Genomic DNA, 27,579 nt, shown 5'->3' with positions numbered 1-27,579 from the left:
TGCCCTACTGCTTCTCTCCCTAATTCAGATAATCACTTCTCGACTATCCCATTGTAAGATCAAGCTATTTGGTCTCCCTGCAATGATCTCTCTATAATCTACATCTGGTAATATCATGCCCTAATGCAAAGTCTTTGGTCAGCTTCCTTCAAACCCAGGATAAACTTGAAACTCCTGAGAGTTGGATCTACTTCCTTTCAGCATCTCACCCTCACCTGCCCTTCTAGCCACCACTCTCAAAATTCTTTCACACATCATTTGAACCTGAGACAGTAAAAATGTCTTCCAGGGCTCAGTGCAGTGGCACACTGCTGTAATCCCAGCACTTTGGGAGGCCAAGGCTAGCAGATTGCTTGAGCTCAGGAGGTTGAGATCAGCCTGGGTAATGTGGTGAAACCCTATCTCTACCAAAAAAAAGAAGAAATAAATTGAAATGAAACTAACTTTTATTTCTATCCGGCTCCTTTTCTGCCTGTCTTAGAGGCAAACATCATCATGGTTTGTTGCCAATTTCCTTTCTGTTAAAAATACTTTTACATACATATTATGTATCTATAGCCAACAAATCTTATATTTCTGTGATGTTTGTGTTTTTCCAATTTTAGAAATGGTGTCCTATCTTTCTGAACCTACGACTTCTGACAATTTTATTTCAAAATGATGCCAATATGTATAGATCTGAAAAACACAATATTGAGTGACTACGCCAAGAGGTAGAATGCCATGTAAAGTTTATTTTTTGTCATTTTTATGAGTGAAAATGGTATATCATTGTCGTTTTTATTTAACCTTTTTGATAAATAATGAGATTTAACTTTTTCCCATTGACCATTCACATGTTCCCAGCTGTGAATTTCTAGTAATGTTTTTCCAGAAAATGAAAGAGCAAATGGCCACAGTCTTGAGAAAATGGGAGTATTCTAGATGCACAGTCAGGCGTGGTTAGTATTGTGAATGGAGGAGAGAATGGAGAGGAAGATGGGGAAACACCTTGCTAAGGGGTTTGGATTTTCTCTTCTAGTGATAGAAATGTATTGATGAGACCTGACAAGGGTAACAACTGCTTTAGAGCTGAATTCAAAGAATCAGCTTGTGAACAATGCTTTGGAGATTAAGACTGTGGGAAGGAGAAGATTTGAAGCGGTAAAGTGATTTAGAAAATGATTGCAGTGGCCCAGACAAGAAATGGTAATGGCCTGAAATGAGCAGAGGGAGTGGAAATGAAGTCACATAGCTGTATTTGCTACTTGTTGGAGAAACTGAATTTCAGGGATTTGGATTGGGTCAAGGTATATTATGCATGTAAACTAAATGATAATGATATTTAATATGCACCAATAATATTCATTTTTTTTTTGTTTTGCTAAACTGAGGATTACGGCAATCAGAACCTACTAACATTGCTGAATTCACCATTGTGCCCCCAGTGCTGGTACATAAAAAGTATACAATGAATTCCACTACCTACCTTTTGTAGCGTGGTTATTCTTGCAAATTTCACCCTTTCCGTTCCTTTCAGTTATTCTTATTTTGCCATGCCCCATATATCATTTAGCTATCACATCTTTTTGTGTTATTTTGTTTTCTGCAATGATGCTGGTGCAATTCGGAACTACTAGCAAATTCTTATCTCTAGCTTGTTGTGGTATTTTCCTGCTTATGAACTACCCATGTTCTTGCTGCACTGTAGTCAATACGTGTAACTCCTCTAAGGCCACCTCATTCATTGCAATGATTGCAAACTTACCTCTATCTTTAAGGACCCATTCATATGTACTTAAATAGGAGGATCATTAGAGACAAGTATCCACATGTGAACTCCCTCAGTTACTGTTCTTTTCTCTACATTTCTTATGTACTCTGTTCAAACATTTCCATCTTTCAACTCTGTGGACACCTCTGGATAAAAAGAAAGTTGTGTCTTACAAATTTTGCAGAACTGAATTACAAGTTTCTCATACTAAGACATTTTTCTGTGGAAGAAACAAGGTTCTTTCGTAGAGATGAGAATCTAATTGAATTTTTTGCAATGGCAAGAGAGATATTTCTCATTAGTCTTACTGGTTTTCATCTGGCTTTATACTTTAAACTTGATAGCCATTTTGATGGCAACGAACATGGTTTAAATTTTGCTCTGTCGTTAGTTTTCCTGAGGGAGTATCAGCTGCTGTGTTTGCTTTACAGAACAACACAAATTGCATGTATCCACCTTCGGAATCACTTTACTGCATTGAATCTAGATAGGAAATAAAGATTCATGAATATTTCAGAGTTTACTGGGAACCATCACTTTCTGCTCTTCTGTATAGATCTCCTACTAATTAGTTACTTGGTACTAATTATGATATGTTATTTTTATTATACATTCAAAGACTGTACCGCCTTTTATTCCTTTGATATAAATCATAATGTAGTGTCTTGTAAGTACAGCTTTTAAAAAACTCCTTTCATAGGCTGCCTCATTCTTTTTAGATTTATGTCCATGATGTGCATGGTCCTGAATGTGGAATGGGTCTCTCTGAAGAAAAGTGGGTCAGATGGTCACTTGTGCAGATTGGAAAGAAACTGATAGCTTCCTGGTCTCTTTTGAAGGGTGCTGTTGTAAAATACAGGTTAGTCAAGGTTTACAGTGCTGTTACTAGCCTGAACACTTCAAACCACCATGCAATTTAAAACTATTCAGTGCTTATGGCAAAATTCTGGTCTTTTGATGTTGGGGCAGAAAGACATTTTATTGGAATATAAGGCAAAAATAGAGATAAAAACATGGGATCACTTTTGGTGGGGGGATTGACTTATCTTTAATAAGAAATTTTTGTGCCTTTAAATCTAGAAATGTCAAGAAAATGACACACAAGAACAAAATAAAAGAAAAATTCAATTTAGAGCCCACTTAAGAATCTGACATGATCTTCCAATGCTTTAAAAATGTTTTTATTATGAAAAAATTTAAACATATAAAAAATGGAAGATACAGTATAAGAAACCCTCAAGTGCACATTATTTGCTTCAATAATTATCACCCATCAACCAATTTTTGTTTCATCTGTAACCCTACCTACTGCTCTCTTTTCTCACTAGAATATTTTGAAGCAAATCGTCATATCATGTAATCTGCAAATATTTAAGTATGCATATCTAAAAGTTAGAATTCTTTTGAAAAACATAATCTCAATACAATTAAACACTAAAAAAGCAACAATAATTAATTCATCCCATCAAATATTGACAAGCTCTTATTCTTTTTAATATATATTAGCTAGAACACTTATGTAGAGAAGAGCTTTCCACCATTGACTCTTATTTACTACAGGTAGAATTCAAAGAGGAAAGCAGATCAAATACTTGATTCTTTCTTTTTATTTTCCAGTTTTCGCAAAAAGTAAGTTAGTTTACTAGTATCCTCTAATGGTAACCAGTTGGCTTTTTGTATCTTTATGAACTAATAGATTTTTAATACATTTGATATGTTTCAATTCATTGCAGTTATGATTCTTTTCAATAATCAAATTGTTTCAGCTTTGGTTGGTAGGAGTGTCTTCATCTTCAACTTGGCTTTCTAGTCCTTTAAACTCAATTTTCCTTAATGATTCCCATGCTTTTCAGTATTTAGATGTGGTAGAATTGTTTTGCATATTTCCTGCCCTGGTCTTAGAAACAGTCATTTCCTGGAGGAGCCCTGGTACCTAGGAGTTAAAAAGACCACAGGTCTGTAGGGCTGTTCACTGTTAATACGTAGATGGTTTCCAGGTCTTTTCAGTGGACCAGGTGGGAAATATGTATTCTTTAATAGAGAAAATACATTATGCTTTATTCATGACCATTTAAGAATACAAGGCTTATATTTAAATTCATTAATTTCATATTTATATCTTTTCTCTCATCCACTGAAAGTTTTGATTCCTAATAACGTATTTGCTTTATCATGCTAAATCTCTATATTTCATAATAATAGAAATACTATCATATACAACATAGATGCTGAAATGACTTTCTTAGTCACTATTTTATTTTTCTAAAACATCCCACTAGGCATCTACAATCAAATTACCTTCTTTTAAAAAAAGAAAATCACTTGAAAAAATTATTTTATGGTTAAGCCACTAGACAACTTTGTTTGCTTCAATTAACTTTTTGCCTGACAATATTTTAAATATTTGTTTTATAATGATGTAAACCTTTTACATAGTTTCAAGGTCAAATTTTCAAAATAAGTTATATTCAGAGACAAGACTCTAGATCCATTCATCCTGTTTTCTTCCTCACCAATGTACAATCATTTTCTTTAGGATTATTTTTCTATTTATTCGAAATATTATATATAAAATATTTTATTTAAACAGTCTGCTTAAGAGTATTTTTCTAGTCTTTTGCTGCTACAGATTATCTTGCAATCAGTAGTTTTGTGCATGTGTCTTTTTTGGTCAGTGCATCTTTAGGACAGATTTTTTTTTTTCTTTTGAGATGGAGTCTCACTCTATCACCCAGGCTGGAGTGCGGTGGTGAAATCTGGGCCCACTGCAACCTCTGCTTCCTGAGTTCAAACAATTCTTCTGCCTCAGCCTCCGAGTAGCTGGGATCACAGGCGTATGACACGATGCCTGGCTAGTTTTTTATTTTTTTGTATTCTTAGTAAAAATGGGGTTTCACCATATTGGCCAAGCTGGTTTCGAACTCCTGACCTCGTGATCCACCCTCTTCGACCTCCCAAACTGCTGGGATTACAGGCGTGAGGATTACACCACACCCAGCTAGGACAGATTTCTAAAAGTGCGATTACTCAGTCAAAAGGTAAAAGTAGATATAAATTTATTAGATATTGTCAAATTCTTCTTTACGGGTGGTAATACCATTTTCCAGTCCTCAGATCAGCATGTGAGAGTGTGTGTGTTTCCACAGGTTCTCCAACAAATTATGTTACCAAACTTTATATTCCAAAGCTTTGTGGGGATACGTCCAGTAGTTGGGTTGGGGAGAGAAAACAAGGAAAACTTAGTATGAAGAAAAGAGTCTTGAACTTGAAATTAAAAGACACGGGTTTAACTCTTGACCATTAATGATCCCTTGTTTCACCTTAGACAATTTAGCCAACTTTTTCCATCTGCTCCACAGATGAGTAGTAAATATTAAATGAGATGCTATCCATGAAACATATGACAGAATACCATGCCATAGTGGTCACTCAGCATGTAGTTTTTGTTTGTTTGTTTTGAGATGGAGTTTCCCTCTGTCATTCAGATTGGAGTGCAGTGGTGCGCTTTGCTCACTGCAACATTTGCCTCTTGGGTTCAAGCAATTCTCCTGCCTCAGCCACCCAGGTAGCTGGGATTACGGGTGCCCACCAGCATGTCCAGCTAATTTTTTGTATTTTTAAATAGAGACCGGGTTTTATCATGTTTGCCAGGCTGGTCTTGGACTCCTAACCGCGGATAATCTACCCATCTCGGCCTCCCAAAGTGCTGGGATTACAGGTATGAGCCACCGTGCCTGGCCTACCATGTAGTTTTTACAAAGCAAAGCAATTAAGATTGGTAAAGCATTTGGATATCCACAAAAGTTATTTGACGAGAACGTACAAGGGGATATCTCTTATGGACTAGTGATTTTAGGATTGTCTACTTGATGTTAACTAAATATCCTTCCTAATGCCAAACCAACACACAGGGTAAGAATATGTGATGCTGGCCGGTGGCGGGGGCTCAAGCCTGTAATCCCAGCACTTTGGGAGGCCGAGGTGGGTGGATCACGAGGTCAAGAGATCGAGACCATCCTGATCAACATGGTGAAACCCCATCCCTACTAAAAATACAAAACATTAGCTGGGCATGATGGCGTGTGCCTGTAATCCCAGCTACTCAGGAGGTTGAGGCAGGAGAATTGTCTGAACCCAGGGGGCGGAGGTTGCGGTGAGCCGAGATGGCGCCATTGCACTCCAGTCTGGGTAACAAGAGCAAAACTCTGTCTCAAAAAAAAAAAAAGAATATGTGATGCTGGTTAAATAAAATTTCGATTTCTCTATCAAATATACTTTTAGGTAAAAAAACAAAATACACAGAGTATGAAGTATTTGTATGGGCAAATGTTTTACTAAGGGAGTTTGACACAACGTGCTAGACCAGCCTAAGACTAAGGCACTGAAATAAAGTGCAGCAGAGATGCTGCTGTCAGCGAGAGAACTCAAAGAGACAGGAAGCCCAGTCCAAGCATTACCTGGACAATTAAATAGTCAGTTATTGGGATTTTAACAATGCTTAGAGTTTAGACTAAGTTAGCTTTTTTAACTATAAGTTTTAAAAATCATATGATGAAGAGAAATTTAGTTCTTAACTTTTATTTTGTTGGTTTGATGAAGATTAAATTTCTTCAGAGATTATCTAAACAAATTAAAACTGAAGTGTTTAATTTAGAAAACTCAGAAATTTCTTCAGCCTAAAATTGTTCATTTCAACCACCTTATTAGATTCTCAAATTAACAGGATACCAAAGAAACATGAAATTACTTTTTCCTGGAAAGTTAAATGAAAAACAGGAAAAAATCACTATTTTATAAATAACACAAATTGAATCAAGAACAGTAAAGGATTATTTGCCTTCAAAAAAGCATTCTATGAAGAATGGCAATGTTGGTGGTCTATAGATGTAAAATACTTAAAAATGATTATCTAGAAGATGTTATAGTTATGTATTTTTTAAAGTAGCTGAAAATGGGGCTCCATCCTTCAAAGTTCTAACAATGGACTTTATAGCAGAGAGTCATATTTGAAACATTTGTTCTTAGAAATTCAGAAAAATCAAATACATAATATGAAGATGGAATAATATAGAGAAGTAAAAGAGGAGAAGGGGTGACTGATTCTGAATCAAGGTAGCTTTAGTTTGTTTTTTTTTTTTAAGTGAAATCATCCATGCTCCTCACATGTGCTAATGTATAAAACATCAATTTGTAGAATAGCATTTGAATTACCTGTATGGATCTTGCAAGCCTAGACCTTTGAAATTGCATTGAAATTCTTGATGCACATTTTCTAGCTGGGGTACTAGAAAGCAAGACACTTTCTTTTCAGTACCTTGGGCTCCCCATTTAATGATCTCATTAAGTTGAGATCATTAAAATTTGCCTTGCATAGCTGTTCTAAGGATTTGTGATTAAACATACAAAGAACTTGGCACATGGTAGGTATTCCTAAATTGTAACTTTATTCTTCACATCAGGCTTTGCTGATACTTATAAAAGCTAGTTTTGTAGATAATTTGCTGAATAGAACCAAGGATAGTTATAAATATTGTCTCAGTTTATTTGAGCTGCTATAATAACATACCATAAATTGGACAGATAATAAGCAACAAAAATTTATTTCTCACAATCTGGAGGCTGGGAAGTCCAAGACCACAGCAGTGACAAATTCACTGTCCAGCAAGTACCTGCTTTCTTGTTCATAGACAACATCTTTTTTTCTGTAGCCTCACATGATAAAAGGGAGCAAGGGACCTCTTTCAGACACTAGTCACCTCCCAAAGTCCCCACCTCCAGGTATCCTCACATTGGAGATTAGGTTTCAAGATATGAATTTTAGGGGGATACAAACATTCATAATATAAAATACATGCTATTTTAACATGTTTTCTTGTTATTTATTATGATCACTATTAACACCAAACAGAAGGCTGTAGAACTAGCCGCGTATCTTACAGAGATTTGTTTCAGAGGAGTGTTTACTCGATTCTGTTACATACCATATTTCATTAGCTTTTTCTGTTTTTCAGGTCCTTGGCCTATGCTATGGCCGAAAAAAATGTTATTCTATTTTGTATTTACTATTGGTTTCCTGAAGGAAGCAATTATTTTAATTATTGATTATTTATGGTTTAATGGGGAACCATTTTATTCTAACTCATAGGAATAAAGCAATAACAAATGCGATTGCATGCAAAATATCTCATAAATGTTTACATAACAATTAAAACCTATATCTTCAAATATGAATATGCAATTAGAGCCTGGCTTGCTGTCTGAGCTTTTAACATGTTCTGTGCTTCAACTTCCTATTATAATGGGTCCTGGACATGGAAGCTCTTGGGTCACCACTAAAGGTAATAGCACCCTGTAGAATTTTGTGTTTGGAAAGAAGGGGACTTTGTGAATAGACGATTAAATATTTACCAGTTTGCCTTAAGCCAAGTACATGGTAAAAGATGAGGTGTATTTTTATTTTGTTTTTGAGTAGACCCCTTTCTGTCATATTTATCTTGCCTTAATTAGGGAGTTTATTGTTTATTAAAAAGCTTTAATCTGAACTACTTTCATCGTGTGTGTGTGTGTGTGTGTGTGTGTGTGTGTGTGTGTGTGTGTTGTTTGAACAGAATCCTGCTGGGAAGCTTATGTTATTCTCTTAGATTTGCTTCTTCCTTTTTTTTTTCCCATCCTGAGCATGATGACTGGTTTACAAATAGAAGTTTATACTAACTGACACAGTCCTTTTTCCTTATACTGTTGATCTCAAAACTGTTCTGCAGTCCTGAAATATGAAACGCTACTGCTAGTTTTTGGTACAGCTAGTGCTCTCAAAAATGTAAATGGATGAAAGTGATTCAATCTATTATGGAAGCAGAGGCATCTTCCTATTTGCTTTACAAATTTTTCCAAGTAAAATACAGTCAGGTTTGTAACATTGCATAAAAACTTGTTTTAGAATTCTTTACAACAAATTGAAGAAGATAAAGCAATCTGCTTCTCATACTAAACAGTGAAGTGAAAAGCATTATTTTAAAGAAATATTTCTGTTTTGTTAGTGTATAAAATTCTGTGATAGTGGCTAACTTCTTTAGGAAAGTTTTTAGGTGAAACTTATGATTGACTATGAAATCAATGTTAGGACAAAATAAAATGAGATTCAAATTGCATGTCTAATTAAATGATGAGATACCTAGGCAAACTAACCATTCAACTTCTAATTTTTATGAATACTTTCTATGTACCCCTGACATCTGTACATGTGTTTAATTTCCAGTGGACTCAAAATGCTTCAAGTGGTCTCATTTGAGTATTAACTAGGAAAATACATTCACAGTCTAGCAATTTCCTTTTATATCTACATTATTTTAAATCATAGCATAGATTTTCCACTCTGCTTTATGACCAGAACACATTTATTTGCAAAGTATTTCACTTTTTTAATATTATAGCATATAATATTGGACACTTGATATGGTCATCTGTTAAATAATTTGGATGCAATGATAGAGCTTGACAGTTATAGATGTAGCATTCACAGCTGCAACTCTTTCAGTTTCAGACATTTGTGAGAAATCTCATAGGTGTGTAATATGGTTTGAAATTTGTGAGGGCAGCAATTCATGCTCTGACTCCAGTCATTGGCGACCAGTGAGCAAGCACAACTAACCACCTAGGATCAACTTCACAATGTGGCCTCTGCTAATTGGCATTTTATGTTAATTTTTACAAAATAATTAAAATCTTATTTCATAGCAAGAACTGGTACACAAAAATAAGTTAAATGGCTAATCCTTTGCAGTTTTTATGTTTTTAGAAATGTGTGATCTCAAGAACAGCCCTCAAGAATGTCGAGGTTTTGCTGAAGTTAAAGACATTTGTTATTCTGTGGTCAGATTATTTCAGTAGTTGAGATGTTGTCTCACATTAAAGGAGAAATCTGCAATGTAGAAATGGTTTGCAAATGGCAAGGCAAAGCATTCAAATAACTGTTACCTGTGATAAAAATCTCTTGGATTTCAGGATAACTAGACATAGGGCCCAGGACTGGCATTTAAAGACAACTCCTATACACACACTTAAATTCAACAAGAAAGTGTCTATATTCTGTAATATCCAATTACCTTCATTGTGTAGTGGGCAAAAAGAAGAGTTGGATTCCTGATTAACTAGATTAGGGTAGAAGACATCAGCTGTTTGTCTTGTGCTTTGAGATTTCAATTTTTCCACTTGGTTTTGTCCTTTTGTTTTCCCTTTCCATTGATGATTTTGTTACAGGCACATCCTTTTCTTGAATCTACTGATAAGAAGAGAAAGCTGTAACTAAAGTTAAGACAACGTTAAAGTAAGGTCCAATTCTCAGTTACCTACGGGGCTATCCAAAGGGGAAAATAGACATTTTATTTAAAATAGCTGCATCTTTTAAGTAGAAATATTTCGGGCTATTACATGCCAAACCCACATTGGTACTATTTAATTTCTCTTTTCAATGAAAGCTCTCCCTGAGACACATTGTGAAATCCTTCTGTGGATAAAATCGCTTAACCCCAGCCATGCCACTGATTATTTTCAACTACAACAACCATACTTCTATGCACATATATCAATCATGGCAAAAAATTTCTGACTAAAAAGCTCAAAAGAAAATAAGTAAGCATTCTCTTTTCCATATGAAGATATTACTGAGCAGCAGAAAGTGGGAAAATTTATATATAATGTATAGAGATACTGACTTTACAATGAATGAACAGTTGCATCTCACAAATTTCAGTAACGTTGTCTTGACAGTGGTTCATGGTGCTTCTGTGTTGCTAGGCAACCCAAGAGGGTATGGAGAATTTAAACTCAAATTTACTTATATATTTTAGATTTTAGTCATATTATATTGAGAGTGTATTACACATGTCATTGCAGGATAGTTGTACATTTCTATTCTGTCTTTTATGTGAGCTTCTCAGTATATACATGAAAGGCACTCTGCCTGTATTGTTGCTCCTCTATGTTTGAAAATTAACATAGTCCTAATATGCATTTTTATGGTTGACAGTTGTGGCTATATGAGAGAAAATATGTAGCCTTTGAAGTAAAAATGATTTTTTAAAAAATATAAACTTTACAATATATGCTTATGTGTGTCAGACAGAGAGAGAGAGGGAGAAGGAGAGAAAAGCACTGTTTCTGAAACGAGATCTATGAAAGAAAGAAAGAAAGAAAGTCTGTTAGTTCCACCTGGTTCTTCTCATTTAATTACTATAATTAACATATGCAGAAGAAAATTAATAGGGTTCTTAAATACAGAGAGATATTAAATGTCAAAAGTGTGGATATTTGAATTAAAGACCAATCAACTTGAACAATACATTATGATGTTAAAGAACTGGTAGCATATTAATTTCAAGTGAGAGTTTTGAACTTGATAACTGCAGTGGTTTTGTGAATCCAATTTTAAGAGTTAAATGTTGTGTCAATGCCACAAATCAAGGAATAGATATTTATAACAAAAGAGCTTTATGAAATGGTGCATAATAGATTGTGATGGCTGAGGCTGCTTAAAATTGATGATTTAAATCAATAGGATGGATTAGGAATCTTAGGAGAATTATTACACACCTGTAGTTTTAAGAGCAGAGACTGTCAGGGACTTTTATTTCAAGGAGGATTTGGAGAATTTGGGAGTGTACAATATTGTATTACCTTAGTCAGTTTACAGCTAGCTAGACGGTGTAAACTTGTGAAAAGGGATGTTTTCAGTGTATCACACCAGGATCATGGCACGATTTCTGAACAAGTAGGTGGAATATCTAATCTCCGCCATACCACATACACACCCATGTGTGGGAATGCTAAAGGGATAGAATCTGTTACAATTAGAGTCTGAAACACTTTGAGTTCCTTATAGTACTTTGAATCAATATTTAGTTGAGTACTTTTTGTCCATTTCTTTGTATTATCCTCATTAGATTGAACCTATATAGGTTTATCTTTGAAACTAAAGATTAAATTGAATGTAAGCTCTCCTGTATATTTTATCAAGATTATTTTAAAAATAGTTTTTATTACAGGAATCCTGAGTACATATCTAGTGCTATCCTCTACTTTCTACTGTGCAGCAATTTAGAGATAATGAAAAAGTATACTCCTGGGTTTGGTTTTCTGGGCCGAGAAAATTAAGAATTTTAAACAGGTAGAATAGTATACTCAACTGAAATTATTTTGTGGGTGACAATTTTTATAGACATTATATATCAGATGAAATAGTTAATTAACATTAAATCTATTGTATTTAGCATAATACCATATATACCTGGGTGAATAAAGAAGATTTCTAAAGGATGAGTCGGAGAGGAATTTTATAAGAACCAGATATTTATTCAAAAAATTCTGATTTAGATTTGTGACACTTCAGTGACACATTTAAATAGTTCATGCTTTGTAAATCCCAGAATTCTTTGTAAATGTTGTACTTTACTATATTTTTGTCATAAGAACGACAATTTAATTTTGATTCTCCTATAGATGAATCTCTGCATTCTATCTTTCATGCTACTTTGAATTCAGTTTTTAAAGCTGTATTTGAATACCATAGTACTTATCATATGCTATTCAACAACCTAACCAATTTGTTTTCCATTTTATTTTATCAACTTTTATTTTAGAATCAGAGTACACGTGTAGCTTTGTTACAAAAATATATTGTGTGATGCTGAGGTTTGAAGCACAAATGAATCTGTCATCTAGGTAGTGAGTATAGTACCCAATATGTAGTTTTGTTTTGTTTTAAGATAAAGTCTTGCTCTGTAGCCCAGGCTGGAGTGCAGTGGTGTGATCTCAGCTCACTGCAACCTCCACCTACTGAATTCAAGCAATTCTCCTATGTCAGCCTCCAGAGTAGCTGGGATTACAGGCGACTGCCACCACACCTGGCTAATTTTTTTGTATTTTTACTAGAAACAGGTTTTTGCCATGTTGGCCAGGCTAGTCTGGAACTACTGACCTCGGGTGATCCACCTGCCTTGGCCTCCCAAAGTGCTGGGATTACAGGCGTGAGCCACGGTGCCTGACCCTAGAAGGTGGTTTTAAACCCTTTCTCCCTCTCTCTGTTTCCCCTCTCCTGTATTTCCTAGCAAAATTCCCTATTGTTCCCACTGTTATGGCCATGTAGTTTTCCTCTTTAAATTAACAATTTTTTATGTTGTTAAAATCAATTTTTGCATAGATGAGAATTTATGTGGCCTAATTTCTCATTCTTAAGTAAAACAAAATAAGGATGTAATTAATAGACTTGATATATACTGATTTTTTGGTATAGATTACTAAATAAGTACTGAACTCTTTTCTATATGATGTTTAAATTTTTTGACAGGTATATAGTCAAGCCCTACTCTTTTACTTCTTTTTTATTCTGATGACTTGTATATGAATTCATTATTTACTGATAATATCAACATGACAAAACATACAAGGACTTTTCCTAATGGAACTTATAAATCTAATGCAGGAGGCAGACAGTAAGTAACTAAACAATATAGTTACAGTTGTGGTAAGTGCTATGAAGGAATTAAATAAAGTGATACAACAGAAAGTACTTGTGTCAGGTAATTTCAGATAAACTGTGAGTAAATGCTGTGCATGGAGGTGACATCTTTCCAGAGACAGGAGGACGAGAAGGAGCTTGGCATGTGAAGATCAGGGAAATGAGCACATCAGGCAGAGTGGGGGAAATGCGGGAAGGCACGATGGTGGGGAGTGTTTGGTGAGTAAGGAAATTGTAATCAGAGAGAACAGGCAATCTACAGAATGGGAGAAAATCTTTGCAATCTATTCATCTGACCAAGGGCTAATACCCAGAATCTATAAGGAACTTAAAGAAATTTATAAGAATTAAAAAAAAACAACCCCATCAAAAAGTGAATGAAGGATATAAACAGGCACTTCTCAAAAGAAGACATTTATTCTCAAAAAAAGCTCATCATCACTGGTCATTAGAGAAATGCAAATCAAAACCAAATGAGATACTATCTCATGGCAGTTAGAATGACTATCATTAAAAAGTCTGGAAACAACAGATGCCGGAGAGGATGTGGAGCAGTAGGAACACATTTACACTATTGGGAGTGTAAATTAGTTCAACCGTTGCGGAAGACAGTGTGGCGATTCCTTAAGGATCTAGAACTAGAAATACCATTTGATATTTCTTGGATTACAAATCATCCTACTATAAAGATGCATGCACAGGTATGTTTATTGCAGCACTATTCACAATAGCAAAGATTGGAACTAACCCAAATGCCCATCAGTGATAAACTGGATAAAGAAAATGTGGCACATATACACCATGGAATACTATGCACCCAAAAGAAAAACATGAGTTCATGTCCTTTGCAGGGACATAGATGAAGCAGCTGGAAACAATCATTCTCAGCAAACTGACACAGGAACAGAAAACCAAACACTGCATGTTCTCACTCATAAGAGGGAGTTGAGCAATGAGGACACATGGACACAGGGAGGGAAAAATCACACATGGGGCCTTTTGCGGGGTGGGGGCTTAGGAGAGGGGTAGCATTAGGAGAAATATCTAAGGTACATGACAGGTCAATGGGTGCAGCAAACCACGATGGCATTTGTATACCTATGTAACAAACCTGTACGTTCTGCACATGTATCCCAGAACTTAAAGTATATTTTGAAACAAAGAAAGAAAAGGGATGGCCAATGTGAATACAGTGAAGTAAGGGAGGGGAAGAATAATATGAGTCAAGGTTGAAATTGAAGACGTGAACTGGCTATTCAAGACTTTGTACATGTGATGAGGCCAGGCATGGTGGCTCACACCTGTAATTCCAGCACTTTGGGAGGCCAAGGCAGGTCGATTACTTGGGATCAGGAGTTCCAGACCAGCCTGGCAAGCATGGTGAAACCCCGTCTGTACCAAAAATACAAAAATTAGCCAGGCATGATGTCACACACCTATAATCCCAGTTACTCGGGAGGCTGAGGCAGGAGAATCACTTGAACCTGGGAGGCAGAGGCTTCAGTGAGCTGAGATTGCACCACTGCACTCCAGCCTGGGTGACACAGTGAGACTCTATCTCAAGAGAAAAAAAAAGTTTGTATATGCAATAAGACGAGAAGTTCAGATTTTCTGGTGTATGTTGTGTAAATGAAGGAAGGAATTTTCTCAGACAGAAGATAAAAGCAATTGAGGTTTGTAATGAAGTGATTTTAAGGATGGATCACAGAATCATCAAGCCAGGAAGGAGAGAGTGAAATCAGGGAGAAGGTGATGGATGGGAGAAAGGACTTTGAGTTATTATAACAGAGTCCAAGAGTCAGAGAGCTGCACAGATGGGCTGGAGTGGGCATGCCAGGTCAAGGGAAAAGCCATTGGAGTGGGTACCTGGCACGGAGAGGAGGAAAAGAGGGCAGTGAGGAGGTAAAGAGAGTGAGCACAGTCATGTTGGTAGATTTTGCAGTTACACAAGCAGAGGTAGGAAGGAAGATGGTGAACCAGAAAGTAAGTCATTAATAATGACTGGAAAATGGCTTTATGGAAAATATGGATTTTCAGAGAGAAAGAGAAAATTGATTTGGAAGTAGCATCAAAGAGAAGCAAAGTTGATACAAAACCTGTCTCTAGATCTTGAAGGTCTTTTACAATATCGTTTCCAAGTCAGATGTATGATGATGAAAGGCCATTTTCCTTAAAATAAAACCATATATCAGTATCTACTGACCTGCATCTATATGTATTTCTGGGAAAATTAACCAGGGTATATTTCCAAGGGCAGGGACAGTTTGTTCTGTGGACTACTGTATGATCAGAGCCTGATGTATTGCCTTCTCAGTAAATACATGTTGACTTAAATTAATTGGATAAATTGTAAACTCAATTTCTTACTTTGACTTTAATTTGCAAATTAAGAACAGTGTACTTTTCTTATTTTCTGGCCTTATATCTAATTCCTAAAGTTATATGCTATTATGATATAGCATGCATTCATATTTTGACACTTTCTAATTGTCAAATTATAAATATTACTAATTAATATATCCTTGATTCTTCACAATATTCTATTAACCAGCACTTAACACCTTTTTCATGAACACATTTCAGAATGTATTTTTACTTAGGGCTTGTTGACACTATTTCATCTTGGTTTCAATTTATGCAATCGAAATTTTCAAGTACAACCTCATGGAAGTATCAGATTCATCACTGACTTTCAAAACTTTTATAAAACATCTGCTGAGTTTTCAGACATTTATTTTGGAAAGAAAAAGCATACTGGAAAGAAAAATTTTACTTATTCTAATGTGTTTTATTTTAAATCAAAAGTCTATAGGTTAGGATTTTACTGTCGTCTTTTTTACTGAAAAACATTAAGGTTCCTTTCCCAGAGTTTTTGGTTAATTGTCAGTTTTTATATAAATTGTCAGTGAGGTTAGATTTGCATAAGGCAGTAATTTAAAATTCTCCCTCTCTTCCTGCCCTTCCTTTTTTTCTCTTTCTCCTTCATTTTCTTCCTTCTTTATTAATTTTTAAATATGCATATCTCTTTTTATAGAAGAAAGGATGGATAATGATTGCAGCATTTTTAGACCACTCTAATACCTCATCCTAGAAATTTTAATAAATGATTTACTAACATTCTCATCAGGCTTTTTATTATAAAATAATACCAAAGAAAACTTGCTTTTAAAAAAAATTTTTTAACTAGTATTTTAACAAATTCAGGCGTATTGACAACTTTTTGATTTCTCATAACTTTCAAGTATCTTCTTATTGTAAAATTTTAATCAAATTTCAGGTCCCATGCTTAAAACAGAAAAACTAATAAATTGATGTTGATGGACTATCACAATGTTTTATTCTGAAAAGTTATTCCATTACTCTAAAGTTCTATATATTAATCAAAATCTATCTCTACTTGGGGGAAAATTGTGTGTGTGTGTGTGTGTGTGTATGTGTGTTTGTGTGTGTGTATAATTTCTTGGTTTCATCTATATATATGAGGATGACACCCTATTACAAGTTTCAGTACAATTTTTTTATACACACATATACATATATGTGTGTGTGTGTGTATGTTTGTGTGTGTTATATCTACATTTTTTTTGGTTATATGGGCATTTTGTCTCTTTATTTACTTATCTACCTATAAGCCTCAGCATTTTTGGTTTGGGTAATTAATATTTCGAAGTTTTCTCTTTTGTTATCCTTCTTGTTTGGAATGATCTGTTTGAGACTTACTGTATTTTTAACAAGAATATATGTAAGTTTGATATACTTAATCTTATGTTTTGCTAAACAACAACCAAAAAGACCCCCATAAGTTTCAAAAGTGTTCATCAATATCATTGTTTGGCAGTTTATCATCAAGATACAATCAGTATTCAATAAATCTATAATGGAATAATTAATATTAGCAGCAAATATCACAGGCTAGGATCAGTTTAAGAAATCTTTAAAATGTGAGCCTACATGGGTGTTGAACAATGAGATCACATGGACACAGGGAGGGGAGCACTACACACTGGGCTCTGTTGGGGGAAATAGGGAAGGGACAGCAGGGGGATGGGAGTTGGGGAGAGATAGCATGGGGAGAAGTGCTAGATGTGGGTGTTGGGGAGGAAGGCAGCAGATCACACTGCCATGTGTGTACCTATGCAACAATCTTGCGTGTTCTTCACATGTACCCCAAAACCTAAAATGCAATAAAATAAATTAAAAAAAATCTATTAATAAAATAATCAAATTCCAAAAAAAAAATGTGAGCCTACATAATTGAGACCAAGTAACATTTCATTTGGTGTTAATTAACAAATACTATGTGAAAATGGTATTATTTTTTGCACAACAATATTTTCAGCATTTTAGTGTGACTTTTAACATGCTGATAGTTTAATGTCTTTTAACTTGTGCCAATAGATTTTTTTTGGTAAGAAATGAGTGATAATCTTAATTTTATTTTACCTGATTCAAACATTCTTGCCTTGATCTTAGAGGGTGGGGAGTAGGCAGCATGACCTCTCATCTCTCCGTCTCTTTCTTCAATCTTAGTGAAGGGTGCCCCATTTAATCATTTATCTACGCCATGAGCCATACTGTGGATAATTCACTCAGCCACCAAGTCCTACAGGTGCTATCTCTTTCCAATTTTACAGCCACTGCCTTCATTCGGAATCTAAATATTTCTGCCCTTGATTTCTAACCTGCCTCTGCAGTTAGTCATCTGCTACCCTCTCCTCATTTCTTTCATCTTCCTATCATTCCCGCTTAATACTCTCCTAGGAATCTCCATGGTATCCAATATAAAATTGTCCTGAAACTTGTAATCAGCCAGGCATCCCCTTTATAATTAGATCTCCACCAGCAGTCCAACCTGGTTTTTGACCTCTTCTCACTGACACTCTATGCTTCTGTCATGCTGGACTCTACAGTTTCTGGGCAGTGTACCTGCATTCTTTCCTGTAGGCTATCCCATCTCACTCTCTTCTAAATCTCACTGTATTTGCATGGGTAACATGTCCTCACCTTTTAAGAATTTCCTGAAACTCTTCCTGACATCCTGAAACCTGAACAACCAGCCCTTTGTGCTCACAAAGTTCTTTGTACATATATCATTTATCATACAGTATTTCCACTGAAAGTTTAAGTGCCTGTTCCCCACTGTGGCTCCTGAGTAGCTATGCAGAAGGCATAGAGGAAGCAATCTGGTGGAATTGGGCCAAGGAGACTTGTCTCTAAGCTACATTGGCAGAGCAATGTTTTACTTAGATTATATCTATTTAAGATGGATTTAGGGAGGCTCAGGGAGATTATTGGAAAGATGGGAAATATGAGAGACCCTAAGCACCTCTTGGCAGCACTGCTGTGCTTCCTTTACTATGGAGTGAGCTCCTGGAAAACAGGCACTCTGTCTGTCATCTGTGTGTTCCCCGAGCACCACATAGTGTGTGACAAATAGATTGTATGCCTGCTACATAGTAGGCTCTTAATAAATAGGAAGTTAATTGAGAATTCTAGATGTGATTCATGTTCCCATATTAAATTGCTCTCAAAAAGTAAATCATCTGTGGCACTGAAGTCTATTTAAAATACACGCTTCTTCCAAATAAAATGTCTGATCCAGGTGATTTGAGGAAGACGTGTGGGCTCAAGTAGGATTAAGCCAAACCACTGCCATGTACATGTAAATATTGCATGAGTAACTAGCCTGACATATTCTTCACTAATGGAGATTTGTTCTAAGGAACTTCTTTGTCCAGTATTTTCTGATGAAGGAGTAGTTAGAAATATCAAAAGCCTTCTTACTCCATTTTAGGCTGCCATTTTTTTTTTCCTAAGAGCTGTTACACATCGAGCATACCTAAATTGCCTTTCTGAAATAGAGGAACACAGTGTATTGTGTATTGTGAGTAAAACGGTCTGTGTTGATTAGTTTGTCTTTGGGGTGCACTTGATTCATCAGATGATGGAGATCCTGCTGGCATTTCAAGCAACCCGCTATGGTATATGGGCTTTATTGGCTTCCCAGCGGCGACACTGACACAAATTGTCAGATTTTATGGGCAGTTTTAAACCTAATGAAATACATCCTTGAGAAGCTTCCTTCACCATTTTAGTAGCTGTACAATTTGAAAGAAAAAAATCAATGTACTCCACACAGGGTAGTTCACTGTTGAAATCATGGAGGACAGTGACAACATACTTATTTTGCTCTTGAACATGCTGTCATTAACTGCACGATAGGATACTGATGCTGCCTCGGAGGCTGGTATTAATCTTTGTGCCAAACCTTGCAGAAACTCTGCGTGCATTTACTGACGTAAACATCACTGTCCATCTCTTTGATCTTAAGATTACTCCTTTGGGGTAGAAGGTAATATAAGGCTGCTGAATTTAAAAATGTTCAAAGTGAGTGAAGGTAAGAGGTGTTCATTTCCTTCCAGTACTGAAAATTAACACTACAAGACCCACATGTTATTATTCAAGAGAAAGTAGTCTGATGACTGCTAGGTAATTTACATACATTATCTAATTTAATCATAACCCTGGGAGAGTGGTAATATTGCTATTCCTATTTTACTAGTGAATGACTAAGTGATTTGCTGGTATTTGATCCCAAGTCTACATGAATCCAAAGATATATCTTTAATTAGTTCTGTATAGGGTCTCAAAACAGTCGTTTTACTAAATTTTTGATCTTCATTAAACATAGATACAAAAGTAATAATAATATTTCTACAAGTAAAGGGATGTTGACAAAAATTAACATTCAAGAATCCTCAGTTTTTTTCTACCTCTTTAAATATTCCAGAAATGGTGATACAGTCAGGAGCAATATATTGCCAGGAACTTTGGCAGGATGAGAGATTACTTTTTGGATAGAATCAGTTGCAGGAATTTTCCAAATGATTCACACAGAACCAACTTAATCTTCTGGAAAACATTTTAGGGACCACAAATACATATTGTACCCAGGATGTAGTGTACTTACTGCAGTGAGGTCTATGATTTTTCTTGGCATGCATAATTCAAAGACCCAGATAGAAATGGCTGATTTTAGCACTTCTGCAATAAATCAAAAGCTTTTCTTTGGGAGAATATCTTCATTCATATTAAACATATCAGTATCTCAAGTAAATATAATTGAGATAGGCATCATGCCATTGGGAACTCAACTGGTAAATGGTCCTCTTTCTTGGGTATCTTTGGAGATACCCAGGTATTTAACTCTCCAGTCAAAGTGAGGATCAGTATTTTAAAAGTCTATAAAATGCTTAAGCCATTGTCTTCCCACCCAGACCATAATCTCTCAAATAATTATTAGAAATTTTATTTTTTCTTTCAAGCCCTTTGGAATTATAGCTTAGATTCTTTAGAAACTGAGTTTTATGTCTGTTTTTTTTTTAAACTCAAACTTTTGACAAATGTTCCATATTTTTTTCTAATTAGGATAAGCATTTCAAAAAGTCACAACATACTTCAGCCAAAAATCCAGTGTGAAAATAGAAATCAGAAATGATCTTTAGAAAAATTAAGAAATCATTTTTTGAAAAAGTGTGGAGTCATTAATTAAGTGTTTGACCTTTTGCGGCATCTCAAATGACCATTTTCAAAAAGATAGAAGCAGTTAGAAGGAAAAAACTATGAATGTAGATTCAGGGCCAGAGGACAAAAACTGTTGAAATTGCCTTGATACAGATCCGTAGATTGCAAAAGTGCACTTTTTAAAATGTAAGCCCTTATATAATGATATTTCAGGCACAGAGTGAGTTCTTCATATATACAAAATGCGATTCTTACCGCCTACCAGCTGTCTTCCGATTTCACAAGATGACCTCCCCTATAAGTTTGACACATAACTCATAAAATGCGTGGCTCTGGAGAACAATTATCATGACGGGAGTATGCTTTCTTGATTATATGGCGGGGTCCTCTTTCCCATCTCTGTTTTTGAAGGATATTAAAGGTGAGATTAAAAATGCTCCAGTTGTTCTGTTCACCTGATTGTAACAGTGAAGGAGACAAAATTGATTCTAGCTTATGGCTCAGTGTTTCAATGTTATTCTGCAGCACTTGTTTGCCAGCAGCTGTTAGGGATTATTGCAGGTTTCTTTGTCAGGAACAGTGTGGCAACAATAATAAATCAGATTAAAACTGGCTAGTGAAGGGGTTCATTTAAAAGACTTAAAAGTCTCTTTAGAGTCAAAGATGTTAATTCTACCTGGTGAACCAGAATGATCCTGCATATATCTTGGGACGGAATTCTATTTTCTATATCTGGGTAATGATCATACATACACTGAAGGCAGCACCATCTTCTCCCAGAAATACGCAACACCCAAAGATTCCCTACTAAACATGCATGAAAAGATAGCAAAGGTACAATATTTCTTTAATTTTTTTCTTTCCTCCTTGGTTTAGGTGAAATAGAGGATACAGCTCTGATAATTAGAATTTCATATGGCAAACACTCACACACACAGTGGATTTGAGGAAATCAATTTTCACTAATCTAGAAAATTCTCTCCTCAAGAGTAAAGGGATATAAAAACTTTCATGATGTATTTAAATTCAACATATATTTTGCCTACTTTAAATCAGGAAAAAGTGACTCTAAGGTCATAATGTGGAATTGAGTTTACCTTTCCTGGTATAGAATGGCATTTCACATTGAGAAAAACTAAGGAGACGCATTCAAGGATGAATGGGCAGTGGGGAGAGAAACGTAGTTCATTAGTTTATTGTTTGTCATGGTAACACATACTTTATACAATCTGTCATTTCTGCTTGTCTCAATCTGTTTTTCTCCTGAGGTAAAATTTCAAAAATCCTAGATGATGTTTTGGAGGTTCTGTGGAGAAGGTGAATGGTATAGAGCTAAAGCAAATCTTGTATGACTTTTTATGTAATATGTTTATTTCTTATACCTACGCCTTTACTATGTATACATATACACCCATATCCCTATATATGCAAGGGTTCACTTGATATTCAAATTTTGTGAGAAAAGCAGATTAATTCTTTTTTTTTTCTTTTTTGAGACGGAATCTTGCTCTGTCACCCAGGCTGGAGTGCAGTGGCTTGATCTTGGCTCACTGCAACCTCTGCCTCCCAGGTTCAAGCGATTCCCCTGCCTCAGCCTCCGGAGTAGCTGGGGCTAGGTTTATTCTTAATCCCATTTATCCATGTGGGGGGAATATGTCACCCTGTTCATTTCATTTTGCAAACCCACTCACTATTCTTTTTACCTCTCTCCTTCTCTTTCTTTTTGTTCTGTCACTAATCGAGCCTTCAGTTACTAAGACACACAGGAGTGCTTTCTAGAGAGTAACTGAAATTAACCACATACATCATTTTGGTGGCAAACCTCACAGCCACCATTCATTTATAGTACCAAGTCCCTGCTCCTTGGGTAGTAGTGGGTAAGAAATGCCACAGAAGCTCCTTATGTAGAGAAAAGGCTGTCCTCCTATTTGGAAACCTTGTGCCCACATCCATCTCCTTTGCACATTTATACAATAACTGTGATTTGTCCTTTATGTTTTTTTTCAAGTGTTCATATCATTAGGCTAGGCTCTGCCTAATGGAAGAGAATTGCTCTTATTCTGTGCCCAGGTGACTTGTTCATCTCCGGGTCTTTTCAAACACTGGAGGTGGCAATAGTGTGCTTAGCCTCAAGGCTGAGCAAAGAGAAGAACTTTCCGGAGATTACTCTAAATCTCCCATTCTGAGAGCACCTGTTTCTCTTAGTGCTGTTTACTCAGGACTTCAGGGTCAGTAGGCAAGATTTTCCACAAATTTGGTTTCTTTTAAAAACTATTTTTGGTAGTTTTGTTAAATGTGTCTGGAAATTCATTAAGTGGAGAAGGGATGGAGATAAAGGGTAGGTAGAATTCTAAATGTCCTAAGGCTCTTTTATCATCCTATGTTTTTAATAAGTTTTGTCTGGTAACAGACAAACATTGTAAAAACAAGAATGGGTTTAACATTGTTGAATTAAAAAATGTATTAAAAGAGAAAAATGAAGCACTGGGTTCTTCTACTTTTGTTTATGTTCTTCGCTCTTGTGTTCCTCCTACTCAGGACTCCATTGTAAACGTTCAGGATTAATTTTTTGTCATTGGATGCAGCCCTATACTGTACCTTGTCTTTCTGCAAAGCAAAGATAATATTGTAGTTCAAAACTAGGCTATCCACTGCCATGAAGGAATATGTTTCTATTATTTTTCCTCAGAAACATTTAACATTTCTTTAGCTCTGTTTTATACTTACCTGAATTCTTAAAAATAGAATATAGATAATAAATTTCCCTATTTTTGCAACCCACTCACTGTTATTAATAGTTATTGTTCTAATTTGAATAATATTAGATTGAATAATATTATGCTCTCTTAACACTTACCTCTCTCTGTAAATAACCTTTTACAGAAGGTTCTTTTAGAACCACTTACCTCTATCTGTAAATAACCTTAAACTCCTATATTGTCATCACCTTTGTTTCTTCTAACATGCTGTAATGTGAAATCAAAATTATTAAGTCATTATAATTATGTATGATAAGATGTATTCTCCTTTGGATAAAGTACACATTTATTTTGGATATTTAGAATAATTTTTGTTTTTGGCATGCTTCCTTTTTCTTGACTATTTACAGGAAGTAGCTACTTATATTTTTACCTAAGTCTCATTAGAGGTAACAGATTTTTGTCCTATGGGAAAGATACTATGCAAATAAAGTTTGCTCATTGAAGGACAGAATGTTTTGCACTTTTTTTTTCTGGTTCTTCAAGGTGTTCTTAAAGAATATGTTCCATTGGTAGAGTTAGTTATGTATTATAGCTTATTAAATAAATTTAAGGACAAAGAAAATAATTTTCAAGCCCGCTGTGCTTGGCCCTCACTAATTATGTTTTTGCCTGTGGGATATGGATTTTGGAGGCTGCATTTACAATAAGTGACACATACACCATTTATAAATGATAAAATACAAAATATTTATCTTAACTAGGGAGGTGCTGTAATGTCTCTTTCCCCTCTTCAACATAATTATATTACAGCGATTCCTCAATGACCAGCTGAATTTCCACCTCTTCTTGAAGTTTATCTATTATCATCAGGCTGTTAGGAAACTCACTTTTAGAGATAAAGAAAACCATCCAAATATCACTAATTACTGAATCTAGATGTGAGCATAAATGTTTTATTTGAAGTAGTCTTTTGGCTTTTCTATATGATTACATTTTTATTTAAAAATTTTGAATAAACAGAATAATGCGATAGCAAATGACTAGGCAGCTAGTAAGGTGGTCAAGGAAAACCCACTAAAAGAAACCAGCATAGTATTTTGTATCATCAAAAATATTGATGGTATGACTGGAGCATAGAAGGTGTGGGTTAGAGAAATCAAATGTCTCTATTTTAGAAAGAAACGTCATCATGGTTGATGGGGACCAGAACATGTAGCACTTTGTAAGCCACAAAAGACTTTTCATTTTATTCCTGTAGATTTTAAGTAGAGATGCGGCTTTCTTCTCCCATATTTTAGAAATTGTTTTTGGTTACCATATAGAGCCAGTTATTATATCATATAGAGGATTTATTATTTGGGTGCAAGATCTAAAATAGAAAGACAGGTTATGAGGCTGTATGATCCCCATTATAATGGCAGCTTGTATAAGATAAATTTCATGAAAACTGGAAAAAGCAGACATGTGTAGGATGTTTTTGGCAGGTGGAATCAATAATACTTATTAATGGACTAGAGGTCTTGATAGTAGAGGAAAGAGAAACTTTAGATAAGGCAGTTGGAGAAAGACAATCAAGGATAGATTCTAGATTTTGATCTTGAGCAATTGCATGGATGGTGATATAATTGAATGTGATGGAGCGGATTGGGAGGAATGCAAGATTTTTCATGGAGGAAAGGCCAGAGAATAAAGAGTTCCGCTTTAGCCATCCTAAATTTTAGATACCTTTTAGACATCTAAGTAGAGCTATTGATTTAATATTTGGATATGTAAGTCTCAGGTTTGACATCTGTTCTGGCTATCTTACATTCGAATCCTGTGTACTTTTTACACTGACCCGGAAAAGCTAGCAAAACCTGGAACTGAATTTGTCCCCTCTGCATTTACAGCATTTCAATTGGCAGGTCTAATTTTAAGTGCTACCTGTTCATAATTGATTATTCATTTTTACACAAGTATTTACTGAGTGCCAGAAATAGCATGTAGTTATTCCAAGCTTTAGTGTCTTATCATCCGATTGTCCAGATTTCAGTGGCATCAGAAGATGCCATATAAACACTGCCTTCAGATGGCCCTTAGATGGCCACCAAGATCCCCTAGTTACATTTTCCGAGTACAAAGCAGAAGAAAGATGCCCTTCATTCTGTGTGCTACATTGTGGTTTAGTTTATTATTAAATAGCATAATTAGAAGAAAAAATATGCTATTTAGGTTTGAATTTCTAATTTTAAGAGTAAATGCCTTTATGTCATATTTCTTTGAAGGTGCACAGTTATTCAAACCTCAGCTCCCCCACTAATTAGATATTTGAACATGGTGGAAAGAGTTAACCTATCATCTTTAAAACAAAGAATATAAAATCTAGCAGAGTGAATAACATGATTATAACAAAGATATAAAGGTTATAAAATATTAAAAGTTCAATATTGCCATTAGACTCTAATCAATAATGAGTATATCAGGTATTATATTCTGACAGGAAGAACTATCTAGCCTTAGAGCTTTGAAATATAACTAAGAAATCTATTAAAATAAATTAAATAGAATGTATTCCAAGGTAACCAATTAATGTTTTTCCATATTAACTCAGAACAGCTTTGTCTGAAATTGAACCCAATATAGATCATTTATCAATAAAAATGTAAGCATATTTACTAAAAGATACAAGCATAGAGTTTAAATGCAGGTATTCTTATTTGGATGTACAAAACATGAATATAGACATTAAGGAAAAGTAATCATAATTAATTATATCAAATTTTCAGAGTTCACACCATTCCTTTTCTTAGAAACACATATAAGTTTAGGCTGATATCAATGTCTGCTCTGAGATCATCAAAGTAATGCATCCATTCTAAGAAGCACCAGTGACATATAAGATCATGATAAAGAGCCAGAAAAGGAGGCCTCACTTAGAACCCCATAAGATAGGAAAGATACAGCATCAACCTGTCCTCTCCAGTTTATCTGTATTATGGTGTAAGGGCATTTTGAAATAATATTTTACTTAGTAAAGTAATATCCACAAGCATTTCACCATGAAAAACATTAAACATTTTAAGTATATCATATGAAATGTACCATCTCTGATTATTTTTATTGACCATATTCTTGCCAACTCTAAAGTACTCTAACACTAGAATTTTAAATTAGTTATATTTTTTACTTTTGGTATGAATGTCAAAGAAAGGTATTACTTGTAAGAATAAGAGCATTCCTGATTGTTCCTAAACAAAGAATTTCTTTTTATGCAGTCTGCACTAGGAATTGGAAGTGAAGCACATACAATACAGCTTTTTAACCTGCAAGATTGTTTATGCATCTTAGGTTTGTTTGGTTTTGCAAATGCGTGCATTTAAAGTCACCATTTGTATTTTGTACTCTTCTGGCTTTTGACTGTAGTAGAAATTTAGATTGAAGACAATGGGAACTGTGAGATACAATATATAAACTTGCATCCAACTGAGAAAAAACACCACTCTTATCTGCACTTCAATCAGCAGGAGGTTCTTTTTCAGTTTGTTTAGAAAAAGTAGGGCCTGTCATCTGCATGGTATACAATACTTGACAGAGAAATTTCTTTTGTGCCCTTTATGTCTTAAATACTGAGTGCAGCAGAAACTTCTGCGTATCTGCAAAACAGTTTAAGGTATCATCTATGACAATGTTAAAAATAAAAACCTAGTCAAATTTTATATTATCATGTATAATAGACCAAGCACCATTTTCTGAATACCAAACAGGGCCAATTAATTCCCTATGATTCCAATGAAACATAAAAACATTTAAAAAAAATATGTGGCATAAGCCACTTTGGTCAACCTTTGGTATTATCTACTGCATTTAATATATGCATACTCTATGATGCTGCAATTCAACTTGTAAGCATATACCCAAGAGAAATACGTGCACATGTGTACCAAGACATATTCAAGGATGCTCATAATAGCACTATTAATAATACCTAAAGCTGGAAATAACCAAATGACATTGCTATTGGCATGAATAAATATTTTGTATTATCATCATATTAGGAATACTATAAAGCAGTAAAAATGAACAAACAACTGTTATATGCAACATCATGG

General features: G+C 35.1%; 1 protein-coding gene across 7 annotated transcripts in view; it reads left to right on the top strand.

Moving 5' to 3' along the window:
• Nucleotides 1-27,579, top strand: part of LAMA2 (laminin subunit alpha 2) — a 618,514-nt gene that overhangs the window by 94,694 nt on the left and 496,241 nt on the right. The gene's annotated exons all lie outside the window — the stretch shown is intronic.

Source organism: Sapajus apella, unplaced genomic scaffold, assembly GCF_009761245.1.
Source record: "Sapajus apella isolate SASKATOON/1434 unplaced genomic scaffold, GSC_monkey_1.0 scaffold6, whole genome shotgun sequence".
In the NCBI taxonomy this organism is placed as follows: domain Eukaryota; kingdom Metazoa; phylum Chordata; class Mammalia; order Primates; family Cebidae; genus Sapajus; species Sapajus apella.
This window is presented reverse-complemented; position numbering and strand designations above follow the sequence as displayed.